General features: G+C 37.6%; 1 protein-coding gene across 10 annotated transcripts in view; it reads right to left on the bottom strand.

Annotated features, from left to right (window-relative positions):
- DTNA (dystrobrevin alpha) overlaps positions 1-16,898 on the bottom strand; it is a 395,439-nt gene that overhangs the window by 293,280 nt on the left and 85,261 nt on the right. For 4 of the 10 annotated variants that reach the window (XM_054460666.2, XM_054460658.2, XM_054460669.2 and 1 more), the window contains exon 1: positions 4,445-4,857. The exons of 5 other annotated variants lie outside the window; for them this stretch is intronic. The gene's annotated coding sequence lies outside the window, so the exon portion shown is untranslated. Of the gene's footprint in view, positions 1-2,053; positions 2,187-4,444; positions 4,858-16,898 lie in introns of those variants that run through there. One more of the 10 variants, XM_063653532.1, reaches the window with a different exon arrangement.

Genomic DNA, 16,898 nt, shown 5'->3' with positions numbered 1-16,898 from the left:
TGTCAGTTACTGAGAATAAAAAAGTGAGTAAGACACAAGCCACAGCATTAGGGACTCCCAGAACAGTGGGTGAGCTATACACTTAAAAAGAAAGTACAGAAAGTACAGTGAAGGTGATTTATGAGGTCAACCTTAGAGGAAAAGTAGGGTTTTCTCACAAAGGAGAGAAGCAATAGGCATTCTGAGGGTGGGGCGGTGGGGAAAGGTAGACTAGCACAGAGCTAAAATAGTGTATGGCATATTGTGAAGGCAGCCATTGTATGTGATTGAAGTGTTGGTGATAACCAGTGAAGTAGTGGAGTCAATGTTTGAGAAACAGGTCAAGGCTTTGTGACGGACCTTTTAAGACATACTAAGGACGCTAAGCTTTATTTTGAAGGGAGTCATGAATCACTAAAGATTTTTAAGTAGGGGAGCAATTAACTGAAGTCTATAGTTTTTAGAAGATGGGTATGTTGGTTTCAGCAAGATGTGTGTGTAATGGCAGGGTGAGGGTGTGGATGGAGCTTAGAGACAGGAGAACAACCAGAAGACCATATAATAGCCAAGTTAAATGATGAAGACGTGAAGTAGAGCAACTGCAGAGAGAATGGAAAGCATGGGATTTAAGATGATTTTTTAAATGTCTTAATACTGGATATAGGCCAAGAGAAAGCAGAAAGAGTCAAAATCAACTTCTGAGAGTGAAGGATGCTTGTGGGATGGATTAGAGGTTAAAGAAATTGCCAAGGAAAGGGGCCAGCTAGGGACAAATAATACTGCACAGCCATAAAAAAGAACGTGTTCATGTCCTTTGCAGGGACATGGATGAAGCTGGAAACCATCATGCTCAGCAAACTAACACAGGAACAGAAAACCGAACACCACACGTTCTCATTCATAAGTGGGAGTTGAACAATGAGAATATATGGGCACAGGGAGGGAACATCACACACTGGGGCCTGTCGGGGAATTGGGGGCTAGGGGAGGGATAGCATTAGGAGAAATACCTAATGTAGATGATGGGTTGATGTGTGCAGCAAACCACCATGGCACATGTATACCTATATAATGAACCTGCACGTTCTGCACATGTATCCCACAACTTACGTATAATTAAAAAAAAGAACTGTTAAGTGGTGTTGACAGCTCAAATAAAGTCAGAAAACATGAATCTTTCAATCAGCATGCATATGCAATTTTCTCCAAAAAGTCTAAATATATCAGGTCACAACTAAAAAATAAAATCAGAAAATTTATCTGAAATCATTAATGATATCAGCAAACTTTGATATGTTCTCTAGAATGAAGAGTGTAAAAAGAAACAACTATAATAGCAGTAGGATGAATTTCCATTTCTGGTAATAGTAATGAGACAATCTGGACTGCTATACCCGATGTAATAAGATATTTGTATATATTACCCGATGTAATAAAGATATTTGAGATATAAAAACAGTAAAGAGGCTGGGCATGGTGGCTCATGCCTGTAATCCCAGCACTTTGGGAAGCTGAGGCAGGTGGATCACTTGAGGCCAGGAGTTCGAGATGAGCCTGGCCAACATGTTGAAAACCCGACTCTACTAAAAATACAAAAATTAGCCAAGCATGGTGGCATGTGCCTGTAATCCCAGCTACTTGGGAGGCCAAGGCACGAGAATCACTTGAACCCAAGAGGCAGAGGTTGCAGTGAGCGGAGATCAATCCCATCATGTCACTGCACTCTAGCCTGGGCAACAGAGTAAAACAAAACAGAACAAAACAAAACAAAACACCAACCAACCAACCAATCAAGAAACAGCAAAGAGCCTTTAATAAGATGGTGAAGATTTGGCATATGAAAACTTAGGAGAAGATCAGAAATCAGAGAGGTGAGGTCACTTTTAAAAGCCCTTGAGCATATGACTATCAGGAAAAAAGATCTGAGAATCCAGCTTTATACTTCAAGTAGCTTTCTGTGCCTCATAGAAAAGTCAAAGTCCTTGGCCCTCAGGTGGGGCTTTAATTAACTAACCCAGTTTTATGCTGGTGTCATGAAAGGTCATACTCTCCTTTAGGGGAGGAGTGAACCTACCATTCCTCTCACTGATTTGCAGCCTTCTTGTCACAGAGGTGATTCAGGGAACATCAGGAGTTGTACTTTATTTAAGATGATTCTGGTCTGATATCGCCCCCAGGTGCCTGGCAGAAGCAAACCAAAGTCTTCTCTGGAGGAAAACATTATCACTTAGATCTCAACTTACTCTTACGATCTTTAATCATAATGTAATTTTAAAAATACATTTCCAGCACAGAGTCAAAGATATCCAAGCAACCAAGAAATTAAGACACCATCAATGAGAACTAGCAGGAAGAGTAATAATAGAAACAAATCCAGTAACACTTGAGATACTATAATTATCAGAAATAGATTATAAAACTACACTTAGGATGTTCAAAGGAATAAAAGTTAAGATTGACAATTTTATACAAGAATTAGAAACTATGAAAGTGATATAATAGTAGCAGAGAAATATTTGTCTGTTTTTCTGTCAACACTATTTGGCCACATAGTTTAACATTCTTCATTTTAGAATTTTCCATTTTGTATTCTTTTTTGTGTTTTTTTTGACACACTGAAAAAAAACCCAAATCCCACACTGGTAAGCCTAACATATTTTCATTTATTTTATAATTCAATAAAAAACATATTAGTTACATAAAAGGTATGCCTACATGTGTTAGTGTGTGTACCTGAGTGTATGGTGAGCACCCAGGTGCGTGCATTCACAAACTTCTTGGAAGCACCTGTGATTTCTGCCAGGTTCATTCTTATTGTCAACCATTCAGTACACAACTGGTAATACAATGTCACAAGGCATCCAGTGTGACCACAGAAAATTTACAAAGTTAACATCTGATTATGGGGAAATGAAAATTAACTGCAATTGTTTGCAACCTAAAGGGGTTAATTATAAATATTACCCAAGGTTAGCTATCATTTAACAAATTGTCTAAACGTCACAAGGTCAGATATTTATACTGAAAAGCAAATATTACTGGGGGACTTAGTACATTGACTTTAAAACTCTCTTAAGTCAGATTCTTTCTTGAGTATAGGTCTTGCTTGACAAGAAAAGGGTGGCCCTGAGTAGTCATATTCATCAGGGGTCTGGAGGGATAAGGAGGACTGAGAGGGAGGGAAAATTGGACAGAGAAAGGAGGAAAGGGGCATCAGAATTGAGCTCTGCCAACTTCACATTTGCTTGGCCTCACTAGATAACTCAGTAGTTGTAAAATCGAATGACTTTATCAATATAATGCCCATTTTTCATTTTAGAAGAGTGACACAAGTGTATTACTTATTCTCATCAAAGTTGAATGAAAAATCCATAATAAGCCCTTCATTGTTTGTACCTAGTTTAGCCAACTTAGTTCATTAGAATCTGGTCTATTTGGCAAGACAAAAAACTGGCCAGTTACATTTAACAACTCATCTGTGCACTCTGTAATAACAGTGTCAGCAGATTTATTTTCCCCATATAAAGTAGAATTTCCAATTCACACCATGTACTCTGTGACTATTATGGACAGTATTTATTCAGAAGGAATGCTGTGCAAGTTTGGAAAAGCTGTCTCTAAGAGCAGAGGGCGAGGTCATTTGACAAAACAAGAAACAAAACCTATACATGGGCAAAATATGAAGAGAACCAAAGTTTGTCATTCTTTTCAAGAAGAAGTTTGAAATCCTGAAACAGTGCGACAATAGCAAAATCAGACAACTCTTCCTCTCCCTTGTCTTCTCTCAAGCTCTGTAAAATCAGAACGCCTCCATACACTTAGCAAATATCAGCTTTTTTTTTTTTTTTTTTTTCTGAAGGAGGGGAACCTGCTTGGAATTAATGAGGTAACACTAAAAAATAACTTCTATTAATTCTTCTCTTCCTGAAAAGTGCCTATTTTTTTTCTCAGTTGCTTTTTAAAAAGTAGAATATCTTCTAAAGGCTCCTTACACAGTTTTAGGCCACCTTTAGAGCACCTTTCCTCTCCTTTTTCCTTCTTTTTTTGTTTCTCAAATTGGGAAGTGACTTAGTACCATGCAGGGGAAACTGAACTCCATCTCACAATAATATAGTTTCATCCAATGGCATAATAGACACAGTAACATTCAGTCTGTGTTGTGACATAAAACTACTGAGATTGTAACTCAGTAAACTCATAGTGCTTAAGAGAAGAATAGAGGAAAAAACAAATAAGGGTAAAGTCAAAACTGAAGTTATAGACTTGCAATGCAAATTTCAAAACTAAGCGAAAATCCTCTTTCTGCTGCACAAAATGTAAAATACCAAGTATCTTAAGAAAGGTAAGCAAGCTACAACAGTGAAAAATCTTTACTATCACCTTTTCATTCAGAGATAAAAAGAAAAATTCAACATTAACCGTCCCAGAAAAGTGATGCACTTTAAAAACCAATCTTTTCACTTACCCTAGAACATGCACACCATGATCTCTTAAATCCTTTTAATTCCAGTACATCCAGAACATATGTGAATTCTTAGCATATTCATTTAAAGAACAAACTTGAACCAAATTGTTAATTACAACAGAGATCATAACAGAACTCCCTGAAATTCTAGGGAGAGCTATGAGTATGAAATCCAGCCTCTAGATCCTGGTGTGTACTGTGTCTATCTTTAACTTGAAAATGATTTGGTTTCACATTCCATTGAAGTCCCACTGGCAGATGCCTTTGGTAAGCTCGCCAATGGCAGGCTTTCATGCGCCCTTCCTCCCCCCTCCCTCTGACTGAGCTTCCGCTGTTACATCTAATGCTGATTTACTCAGCTGTCTTTTTACCTGTCTCTACGTGGGTAAAAGGAGATGCTTTCATTGATGGATATTACGGAAACACTTGGAAGCTGAACATCAGCCCAAGGACTCACTATGCTTCCCCTGCCATCCCCTCCCCCTACTCACTGCCAGAAACCAACTGACTTCCAAACTTGGCTGCCTGAAAAAGAATGTTCTCTGATTGGCATTCCTGGAAGCAGAAAGCAAGGCAGCTCAAGTTTTGTACTGTTACTCAGCATGAATAACTTCCCAGGTACACAAAATACAAATAAGTAAATTTTTTTTCTTAACTTTGAGGAGGGCATTAAAAATATTTTTATTGTAGGACAGCATTTAAGTTTTAATATCCACATGTAATTTTACAGAGGATGGCAATGGCTGTAGTAAGAAAGAGAAATGACAAATTTTTTGTTAAAAGTTGAATGAGTCTTAGTAAATGAGTTGGGATCCGTTAGAAGAAGAAATCATCATGCCGCCTGCTTGCCAGTGTTTTGGAGGGCAACTGTTCAATCTGTGCATTTTCTGTTAGAGAAAAACTTGCCGTAAGAATTGTGGAAAAACTGATTTCAACCAAACAGGAGGGAGTGCAAAAAACACTTCTATCTTCCTACTGAAACTTCTTTTTCAGGACTGTCTTGCAAAACTTGAGTGTGGACTGGAAAACAAAATGAGTGTGTGTGTGTGTGTGTGTGTGTGTGAGATACACGTGTATATCTGAAAGAAGAGAAATTGAGTGAATGGAAACAAAGAAAAAGATACATTTCATGAAATAGAGCCTGATATGAATTAACAATATGGGGTCCCTTTAAATCACCATTAATTAACTTGTGTTTAATATTTATTAATATTTAGTGGTCACTGGGGCCAAAAGATCTCCTGCCTCTGAAAATAACTAACCTCTTTATGTTCAAAACATGCAATTCTACAGACCACACAACTTCTTCAAAAGCCTAATGAAGGCTTTATAATTTGGTAATTGGACACATCTCAACCCTAAGCATACTGGGGTTTCCAAATTTCAGCTAGCTGTGGCTGCCAACTCTAGGCAACTGTCAGCTGGCTGGGCTCAGGGTGGTGGTGTGGCTGCAGCTGCTCCTTGGAACTTACGTGGACATCTCAAAAATATTCAATGGCAAAACGTTGATGCCAGAAAGCAAGCTTTCTGTTTTTGTTTCTTGATGGTTTTGAATCTTCTATTTTAGGTTATATTTTACCATATCTAGAGCAATACCATCTTAAGAAACCATGAGGGAAAGCTTGATTAATTGGCATCATATTACTAGCCTATTTTAGTGATATTTTGATGCCCCATATAGATTGGTGGCTTACCAGCTTTTAGCCTTTTAGCCTAACTTTGTTACTAGATGTCTTTTAAAAATATCAAAAGATAGAAACAGAGGAGTAAGAAACTTTCCTTATTTTTGTCCCCAAAGTTGACAGTTTCTTAGGGAAACTGCATGCTCTATGTAATGCTGATAGACGGGCATTCTAATGACTTCACAAATAAATGGGAAGAAATAACCCAATAGTCCAGAAAGTACACATTTCTGTCCCTGTGCTTCTTTATCCCTCTGTCAAAAACACGCCTTCCCAAGGCTAACGGATGGTGTCAAAACACAAATGAACTAAGAAGGGTGGACAGAGGTGTGGCCATCAATGGTTCACATTCAGCTGCTCTGTTCACCTCTGTTGTATCTCAGAGTGAGCACTAGCACATAACTGATACTCAAAAAATCGTTGTTGAAACTGAAGAACTGCTCGTGTGCAAGTGTATATCTTAACCTATGGAAAATGGTTATTTGTTGGCCTACATCTTAGATAAACATGTTTTGTATTTGTCTTGGGAAAAATACGCTTCTCTTCAGGCAATTAACCAAAATATTATATAGAATGTATATTATGTACCAAGTACCTTTACTGAAGCCAAAAAATCATTATACATCTTATGTATGTATGTATGTATGTATGTATGCATGTGTATGATTCTAAATATTAACATGGCAAATATTTGTTAAGAGCACTTCTACCGATCTTGGTAGCTTATAAGAAAAATAGAAAAAAAATGAAATGTTTAGGTTTGCCAATATTTCCCAATAACAAGTAAACTATAATAATTTTCCTTATTGAACTGTTACTGGCCACTCTTTATAGTGCAACAGTCATCAGTCAGATATCGCCTAAGGTTCCCAACTTTATCTCTGCTGCTATTTCCATTTGTGCCAGTCTTAGAAATCTCAGAACACTCTGCAACGGGAATAGGAACATTAGTCCCGATGCAAGTGTGAGTGAATACAATCATTTTTTTCCTTCTTTTTCCCCCTAACCTTCACAAGGCAATTGATAAGATTTATAATGGCTAGAACTCAGTCTTTATCGTGAGTAAATGTTGTTTTTCTCTTTCATAAGCACTAACGTGAGAATTAGGATTAGATCAGAAAAACAGCTTCTAGGGCTTGCTTCCAAAGAAAACTGGGCGTGTAACAGGCAAATCAGATACCCTTGATTTATCATGAACAAGAAGTTAATCTCTCCTCCATTCTCCAGAAATAGACTCTATTAGCACAGTTCTGTGGATGGCAAATGCTGGTAGCAGGCTCCTTGCAGGGGTGACCAAGGTGTTCAAACACAGGTCTTAGCTGATCTGTGAGACATCCATGTGTATGAAGAACCTGGTCACTGAAAAGCAAATGACCTCTGTTATTTTTTTCCTCCCTAATAAATATTCTTAAAAGACTAGGACAGGCAGTATTCTCACGGTGATAGTTTTATAGCTGATATTTTTGTCATATCATTTATTTTTAAAAGCATATACATTTTATGCAAAAATAATTTGGGGTATAATTGTGATTTTTGTTAAAAGAGAAAACATTAATACATCCAAGTCATTTAAAAGTAATTTAATTAGACACTGTCCAAGAAAAAGTAGAAAAACTATACATAAACTGCATTAGAAAACAGGGGCTCTACAGACAAATATGGAAGATTCAAAGCAGCAGCATGCTATTTATTATCTTATTAAATACCAATCAACTTAAAAATATACCCAGCAATCTCTCTTATGGGTATATACCCAAAGGAAATACACCAACTCCTAAAGGTATCTGCACTTCCATGCTCATCGCAGCATTATTCACAATAACCAAGATGTGGGAACAACCAAAGTGTTCACTGACAGAGGAATGAATACAGAAATTGTGATATACATATGCAGAATCTTATCCAGCCCCCAAAAAAGAGATCCTGCCATTTGCCATAACATGGATAAACTTAGAGGACATTATGCCAAGTGAAATAAGCCAGGCACAGAAAGACAAATCCTGCATGATCTCACTTATATGTGGAATCTTTAAAAAAATCAAATATATAGAAATAGAGTAAAGCAATAGTTACCAGGAGCAGGCAGAAATGGGAAGATACAGATCAAAAGGTACAAAAAGAGAGTTATATAGTTAAGCGTAGAGATTTAGCATATAGCATGAAGACTACAGTTAATAATATTGTATTGTATATTGGTAATTTGCCAAGGGGGTGGATTATGAGGTACTTTTTGTTTGTTTGTTTTGTTTTGTTTTGAGACAGAGTCTGGATCTGTTGCTCAGGCTGGAGTGCAGTGGTGCAATCTCGGCTCACTGCAAGCTCCACCTCCTGGGTTCACGCCATTCTCCTGCCTCAGCCTCCCAAGTGGCTGGGACTACAGGTGCCCACCACCACGCCCGGCTAATTTTTTGTATTTTTTAGTACAGACGGGGTTTCACCGTGTTAGCCAGGATGGTCTTGATCTCCTGACTTCAGGATCCACCCACCTCGGCCTCCCAAAGTGGATTATTAGGTACTCTTAACACACACAATACAAACATGCTCATACACACACATGAAAGTAACTATAGGAAACAATGGAATATTAATTTGTTTAACTGTAGTAATCACCTCACTATATATATCAAAATAAGTATATCAAAACATCATGTATACCTTACATACATACATTTTAAAAACAAAGAAAACCACAGCAGCATGCTACATATAATCCTATTAAATGCCAGTAGGCATTTATACATAAAAATTGGTTGAAATGGACACCTGTTATATATGCCTGTCACATGAAAATAACTGTAATCATGCAAAGGGCTGTATGTACAAATATACTAATTACAAAATATACTTAGTATTATATATATAATTAGTATAGTATTATAAATATAATTAGTATAGTATTCATATAAAATATAATTCGTATATTTGATAGCAAATAATGGGGAACAATGATAGTTTTGATAAAAAACAGAATGGCATAGGCTAATGCTTACTTAGGTTAAAAATCAGCTTGCATGTGTATGTGCACCATGATTTCAACTATATTAGAACACCTGTAGGCACCAGAGAGGAAGATAAAGGCTAAAAAATTCCTACCAAAATGATTGTGGATCCTTTATGAAAAATCTTAATTCACTTTTTGTAAATTTTCTGTAATGACATTATTTTACCTTCATAATCTACACACACATGCACACACACACACACACACACACTATAATATTCAAGTAGGAATAACTGCAGCATTTCCTCATTCCTTACCCTCCTCCTCATCTTTGAAGAGGCATCTCTAGTTCTCTGGATCTTTGTTGCAGGAGCTTATAGGGGAGAGGAGCATAAGGGGATGAAGATGCTCTTTAATGTCTAAAGAGACATAGAAGAAGATTAATGGGACTTATGTTGATTTTAAGAAAGGGCAAGGAGGGAAACATCCAAGAAAAAGAACACTCTTAAGATGGTGAGAATGAGAGAACAGCAGGCAGGAAACAGAATCTGGCATACTATAGGTAGGGGGTTGGGGGAAGACTGTAAGCTGGGTTGGGGAGCAGCTACTTCAATGAGGCAGACGTTGAGGAGATCAAGATCTCAAAAAGAGGTTTAGGATATTTGGCCCTAGGATATCTGTCTGAGTGTTTTGTGATTTCTTCTCATAAAACACTTAAGAGAGGTTTTACTTTTCAAGATATGGTAGTACCAAGTCTGTGTGTCTTTGGGACACTTCATGATATAGTCATAAATCTTAAATCTATAGATATATTTGGTTACATAAACATTTTTGAAAAGTTGGTGCCAATTGTTGGGTTGTGGTGGTTGTTACAACTGGTTTTCTCTGATAGGGTAAGAAATCAGTTTTACTCTTGTCTATACAAACTTTCTGGATCATTTTCTTCTACTTGCATTTCCTTCCCTGTGTCTCTCTCAGTTCCCATGATGGGTATCTATTACAGTCTCTTGGACTGACTGCTGAATGTAAAGTGGCCAGCCATTCTGTTTTGTCTGGGCCTGAGGGATTTCCTGGGATATAGGATTTTCAGCGCTGAAACTAGGAAAGTCCCGGACAAACCAGAGTTGTTCATCCTATATATGTGATCTGGAAGTTTTAAAGTTATATGTATGCTTTTGATAAAGATTAGCCTTTTTATTAGGCCCAAGTAGACCAAAACTCTGAAAATAAAGATTTCATTTGGTCTTTATCCCTTGTTAGCTACACAACCTGGGAGAGGTCCACCACCAAGGGCCACTATTTCTTCATCCCTACAATGAGAATAATAATACTTCAAAGAGTTGTTGTCAACTTCAAATGAGATATGCATGTAAGTTCAGAATATATAAAATGTGTAAATCTATACTTTATATCAAATATATTTTATATAAATTTGTATTAGATTACATATAGTTATTTTTCAAAGCAGATTTTAATTATTTTATATTGAGAAATAATGGAAGCACAAAGAACAGGCACAGCATTTCACACTATGTGGAGTGCAGAGGAGAACAAAGAAAATGAAAGAGAGAGACTAACTGACTAAGGAAATATATTTTTTCAGGAGTGTCTGTTTTAGCATTTGATTTTCTCCTAAATTAAACTCACCAAGTTAAGGATGTTTTGTCTTTAAGTGGTTATAAAGCCCCAGTAACAATGAATATAACATGCTTGCAAAACATATGGGTTATCTTCAGTATAAAAGAAATAAAGATTTTTAGCCTGTGCAATATAGTGAGACCCCATCTCTACAACAACAAAAAAAAAAAAAAAAAAAAAATTAGCCGGGCATGGTGGCATTTACCTGTGGTCCCAGCAAGTAGCTGAGACCCTCTCAAGTAGGTAGGCTGAGATGGAAGGATTGCTTGAGCCCAGGACTTTGAAACTGCAGTGAGCTGTGATCACACCACTGCACTCCAGGCCTGGATGACAGAGAAAGACCTTGTCTCCAAAAAATAAAAACATAAATAAAAACTAAATATTTCGTTGTATTTTTTCTATACCCTGGGGCGGGGGTATTTTTCCTTTTGACCAAAGTCAACTCTAATTGGAGCACAATCATAAATATGTCCATCACTCAGTGAAACCAGAATGTCCAACTTCATCCCAGGGACAGAGGACCACCTCTATTGGATTACTTATTTGAACTCTGCCAGCATATACTGTATGTGATACTGCTTAAGAAGTGAGGGTAAAATTTGATTTTGGAGCAAAATGAAAATATACAAATTTTCATAATCAAATGTCTAATCCATATTTGAAATCCATGTGAAAACTGGTTCTAATTCAAGTTCTTTTAAAGATCTATCCAGGGTTAGAAATAGGACAATTCTGTTTTGTGTGATAAAAGAAAATGACAGGTGATAGCCAAACTGGATGGAGTCTGATAGTTAGAGTCAGCATATTCATTTGTGTTATGGAGGCTGGGAAGTCCAAGACGGGTGGCTGCATCTGGTGAGGAACTCATGCTGCTTCATAACAGGGTGGGAAGGTGATAGGGGAGCCTGGCCCATGCAAAAAAAACAAAAACAAAAACAAAAAACCCGACAAGAGAGGCAGTTTTACTTTGTAACAACCTCAAAGTAACTAGGACTTCATCCCATAAAAAAGGCATTACTCCCTCTTAATGACCTAATAATCTACCCTTGGAGGCACCACGTCCCAACACCACCACATTGGGAACCAAGCCTCAACATGAGTTTTGGTGGGGACAAATCATATTTGAACCAAAGCAATTTGGCAACAGTTTTTCTCCAAATAAGCATACTACTATCAGTGTTTTTCAAACTTGCTGTTGTTTTCTATGGAACCTTTTCTTCAAAGGAAATAGTTCACTGAAACATAACAATGACAAGGCATAGCTCCTTTAGCAGTAACAGGTGTAAAGCCTGTGGCCCCATTTCTTCAGCCCCCTCCTCCATGAGGCAGTCCCTGTGGGGACTCCAGGAGCCCTCCATGAACCTGGGAAGCACTGCTTGAAACCACAAAGCTCTAGTATTCATGGCATTCATGTTCTTTACAAACAATTAGCTTTTTCATATTAATAAAAATTCATGCACATATTCTTAAAAACCACATAAAACTGTAGAGCTTAAAAGAATGTCCCATCCACCTCTCTATACCTTTGAAGCCCAGAGGCAACCATCTTCATCTAACTGTTCATTATGATGATGATTCCATATTCCCACATGATACCCATATACCTACTTTTTGATTTTCAAATGTTGATATTACCTGTTGGCCTCCTACAGATAGGAGATAAGGATTCTATATAGGATATTATATATAATACTTCCTCCAGCATGTGTGTCCTCTCTCCCTATCTCTCTCTCTTTCTTCTTTCCTGCCTCCCTGTCACCTGCCTCCCTACCACACACATGAGCACATACATGCTTCCCTTAGCTTAATCTTCCCAATTTAACTACACAACAATCTTAGATAAAGCACTAATTAGTGTTTACATTATTTTAACTTGTATATATTATCCACATGTAAGCCACATGGGAATTTATGATTACATTTCTTTTACACATTTTTCTTTTTCTTTTTCCTGACATTAGTTGTGTCATATTTTTGTTTTCTTAATTTTTCATCTGCCCATCTTATATTTTCTCAAACTCTCCAATAGAAATGCAACATTCCTCTTAATACAGTCAAATATGTTAGTTTTTTTTTGTTGTTGTTGTTGTTTTTTAGTACCCTCATGCTTTTTGTGGCAATCTTGCTACTGAGCTGTCATCCTAGGACTGCTCTTTGCCTCTCTGTAGTTTGGGTCACGTTTCCTGAATTCTTTGTTTTTCTTTCTCAATGGACTCCCTCATGGGTGGGTGGGCGAGATGCAGTAGCTTCCTGAGAAAGATGTTTGGGACAAACACATTTTTGGAGAACTTAAATGTTTGAAAATATTTCTTTATTCTCTCTTTTTTTTTCTTTTATTATTATTATTATTATACTTTAGGTTTTATGGTACATGTGCGCAATGTGCAGGTAAGTTACATATGTATACATGTGCCATGCTGGTGCGCTGCACCCACCAACTCGTCATCTAGCATTAGGTATATCTCCCAATGCTATCCCTCCCCCCTCCTCCCACCCCACAACAGTCCCCGAAGTGTGATGTTCCCCTTCCTGTGTCCATGTGTTCTCATTGTTCAATTCCCACCTATGAGTGAGAATATGCGGTGTTTGGTTTTTTGTTCTTGTGATAGTTTACTGAGAATGATGATTTCCAATTTCATCCATGTCCCTACAAAGGACATGAACTCATCATTTTTTATGGCTGCATAGTATTCCATGGTGTATATGTGCCACATTTTCTTAATCCAGTCTATCATTGTTGGACATTTGGGTTGGTTCCAAGTCTTTGCTATTGTGAATAATGCGGCAATAAACATACGTGTGCATGTGTCTTTATAGCAGCATGATTTATAGTCCTTTGGGTATATACCCAGTAATGGGATGGCTGGGTCGAATGGAATTTCTAGTTCTAGATCCCTGAGGAATCGCCACACTGACTTCCACAAGGGTTGAACTAGTTTACAGTCCCACCAACAGTGTAAAAGTGTTCCTATTTCTCCACATCCTCTCCAGCACCTGTTGTTTCCTGACTTTTTAATGATTGCCATTCTAACTGGTGTGAGATGGTATCTCATTGTGGTTTTGATTTGCATTTCTCTCTTCTTACATTAATTGTTACTTTGACTTTATACAGAATTCATTGTTTAGAAATACCTTTTCCTCAGAAATTTCAAGGGATTTCTTTACTGTCTTTTAGCTTCCAGTGTTATTAAGAAGTTATTTTGTACTCTGATTCATTTTATTTGACTTTCTATCTTTCTTTGTTCCTTTCCTTGCTTGTTCATTTCTTCCTTCTCCTCTTCCCTCCCTCCTTCTTCTCTCTGAAAACACTTATGATTTCTTCTTTATCCCTGGTGTTCTATTGTCTCATAACAGTATATTTGGTGTGATATGCACAAGTTCCCCCAGTTGATTATGTTTGAAATTCAGGGACTTTTACTCATTTATTCAGTTCCAGGAAATTTTGTTATGTACTTTTAGCAATTTCTGACCTCTATTTCTTCTGTTCTTTCATTGTGAAACTAACCTTGAGACTCAAACTCTAACGTTATTATCTTTTCTATTTATCTTCTTTTTGTCATCTATCTCTAGAAGAGTCTCTCATCTTTGTTCTGTTGATTATATTATTTCACCTAACATTTTTCATTTTTAAGAATTTAATTTTCTCTAATTTCTCCTTTTTCATAGCACCATGTTTAGTTTCATGAACACAATTTCTTTTTTACTGTCTATAATACACATTTCAGCTTTTTAAAGCTACATGTAACAGCTTTCTGTTCTCTCCAGAGTCTTTGTTTCCTTCAATTTCTTGTTGGTTAGTTTGCTTTGGTCTCTTTTTGTTGGAGACTTTCCTCCTTATCTGGTATTCTTTAGCTGTCTGCTCAAGCAATGTATTATGGACTCCAGGACATTACCATAAAACCATTAGACAAAGCTGAGTTGTTTCACCGAAATGCCCTCAAGAATAGCAAGATTTCTTCCCCCTTGGGTAGTCAGACCCTCTAGGAAGGTGCCCCCTCCAATGTTCCGCCTGGGAAGTACAGCCTGATTGCCAGTGTCCTGGGAGCTGAGCCACCTAAGAAGGCTTGAAGGGAAAGGAGAGTTTGTTACTATTCGGCACACAGATTTCTATTTAGTCTCCCAGATTTCTATATCGTATCTCATCCTCATCTGCCACTGTCCCCAATAATGCTAAGCTTGTAGCCTCTATAGTTAAGTTACTCCAGAGAATAATACCCCACCATCTCTCTTACAGGGTGAGAGAGGGGTAGTTGTCAGGCTGCAAAGAGTTGAGGAGGGAATTTGGGAGTCCAGCTGTTCTTGTTAAGAATTTCAAACAGTCCTGTTTTCAGCCTCAAGTCTGTCTCTTAGCGTCAGCAATCCTTTTTTGCCTCCAGTCTTTGAGTCTTTTGAGGGTTCTCAATGGAGTTCCCATTTGTTTCTTTTTGGCATCTCCTCTGCAGACACCTGGGTTTCTACATCTCTGTTTAGCTAAAACACATACCACTCATTCATTCCATTTCCATTAAAAAAAAAAAAAATCCAATAGCTCTCTGCTGTTGTGTTCTCTTCTGTTTTCTTTAGAAAGTGAGTTTCTTTTTCCTTCTTTTTTTTAGTTGTCATTATAGGAGTTCCTTTAGGAGGCAGAGGGTAGACTTAAGCAAGTGTCCCATCCACCATTTTAACTGTAATTCTCTGCCTTCACTCTTTGGCACTGCCTTATAAAGGGAACAAATTCTCAAACATCTCTCCAAAATGATCCCACCAAATTCAGCAGTTGTGTGTTTGCGGGTGGGGGCCAACGGGGGCAACATAATATTTCATTTTTCTCCACAAGTACACCCAATGCTAAAATGAAAGCTAAATCCCAGCAAGGAATGTAATTATTTCTATCAGACAGACATGGTGAAGTACAACATTCAATTAGACTAAGGAGATCCTTTTATTCTGACGTTACATGTTGTTCCCTATATTAAGACTTCCATCATTTATCTGTGGAATTAAATATCTGAACATATATAATTATAAATAATTCCTTCCTAGGCAAAACTATCTATCTTAAAAAGTGAAAATACATTTCTTTTGTAATTGAAGTTCTGCCTAAACTATTAATTAAGTCATAACCTAGTCAAGACAAGTAAAATTACTTAGCAGTCATTTTGTATTTGCTTTTTGTTAGAAGACAATGTAAAATCTAATAGTGAACTAATTTCCCTTTCAAGTTGTCATGATGATTCGTATATGGATCGCATTTATGTATTTTGTTATTTGAGGTAAGGTTTCTCTTGAATCATTTTACATACTAGTTTTGCTCCTTATAATATGTGAGTCTGGAGACATCAGTCTTCTAGAAATATTGTACCCTATTTCTTCAAGAGTATCCCATCAACATTGAAGCTACCTTTTACACTTAGAGAGATATATACATTCAATTATTTATCCAACTGTAAGAGTTGGCCCTGAGAAGAGAATCACAGGTTATTCTTGGCATCCTTTAGTTTCTTGCCACATTTACCCTCTCTATGTGGTCTGCTCACCTAGCTCCAAAATATTCTGTTGCCATCAGTACTGCCCTAAGATACAGTCAAGGGGGTTGGGAGGTTGTGGGGACGGGCTGCTCTGGGCCTCACACGTTAGAGGGCCTTGCTGCTGTAGTCTTCCTCTGCTTTCTATGTCATCCCCAAAGAGCTATGAGTTAGAAGAAATACCAGTGTCCCTCTTCTAACCAAGCTCTGAGCATGTGAGACTCTGGAGTTTCCTGCTCAAAAGGCCTTGAGACTGCATCCAGGTCTGTCTTCCCAAGGTGAACCTGCCTCTAGTATACACACCTTAAAGACTTAAGGGTAGTTGAAGAGTGGTTGTTTGTGGGGATGTGGATGTAGGGGGTAGGAGTCAATCTTGGAAGAATGAGCTAAGGTGTTCACACACACCTTAGTGCAAGGCCCTTTCAGATACAGGACAGTACTAGGGATGGGAAGAGAAGACAGGGTGTCTGGGTGCTCTCTCTCTCTGAGCAGCCTCATTTAAGAGAATTTCAATTTGAACTTGGCCTTAAAAATAATTATGAAGATACACATATTAAGGTAGGAAAACACATTTGGTTTAATAATTTATAAGTTTGTGTTATAGCTTTTAAATATTTAGACATATTGTTTGTATGTCCCTCTTTGTATTCGTGTCTCAGATCCTACAAAATACTAGGGGCAGGGCCGGG

This window comes from Pongo pygmaeus, chromosome 17 (assembly GCF_028885625.2).
Source record: "Pongo pygmaeus isolate AG05252 chromosome 17, NHGRI_mPonPyg2-v2.0_pri, whole genome shotgun sequence".
Classification (NCBI taxonomy): Eukaryota; Metazoa; Chordata; class Mammalia; order Primates; family Hominidae; genus Pongo; species Pongo pygmaeus.
This window is presented reverse-complemented; position numbering and strand designations above follow the sequence as displayed.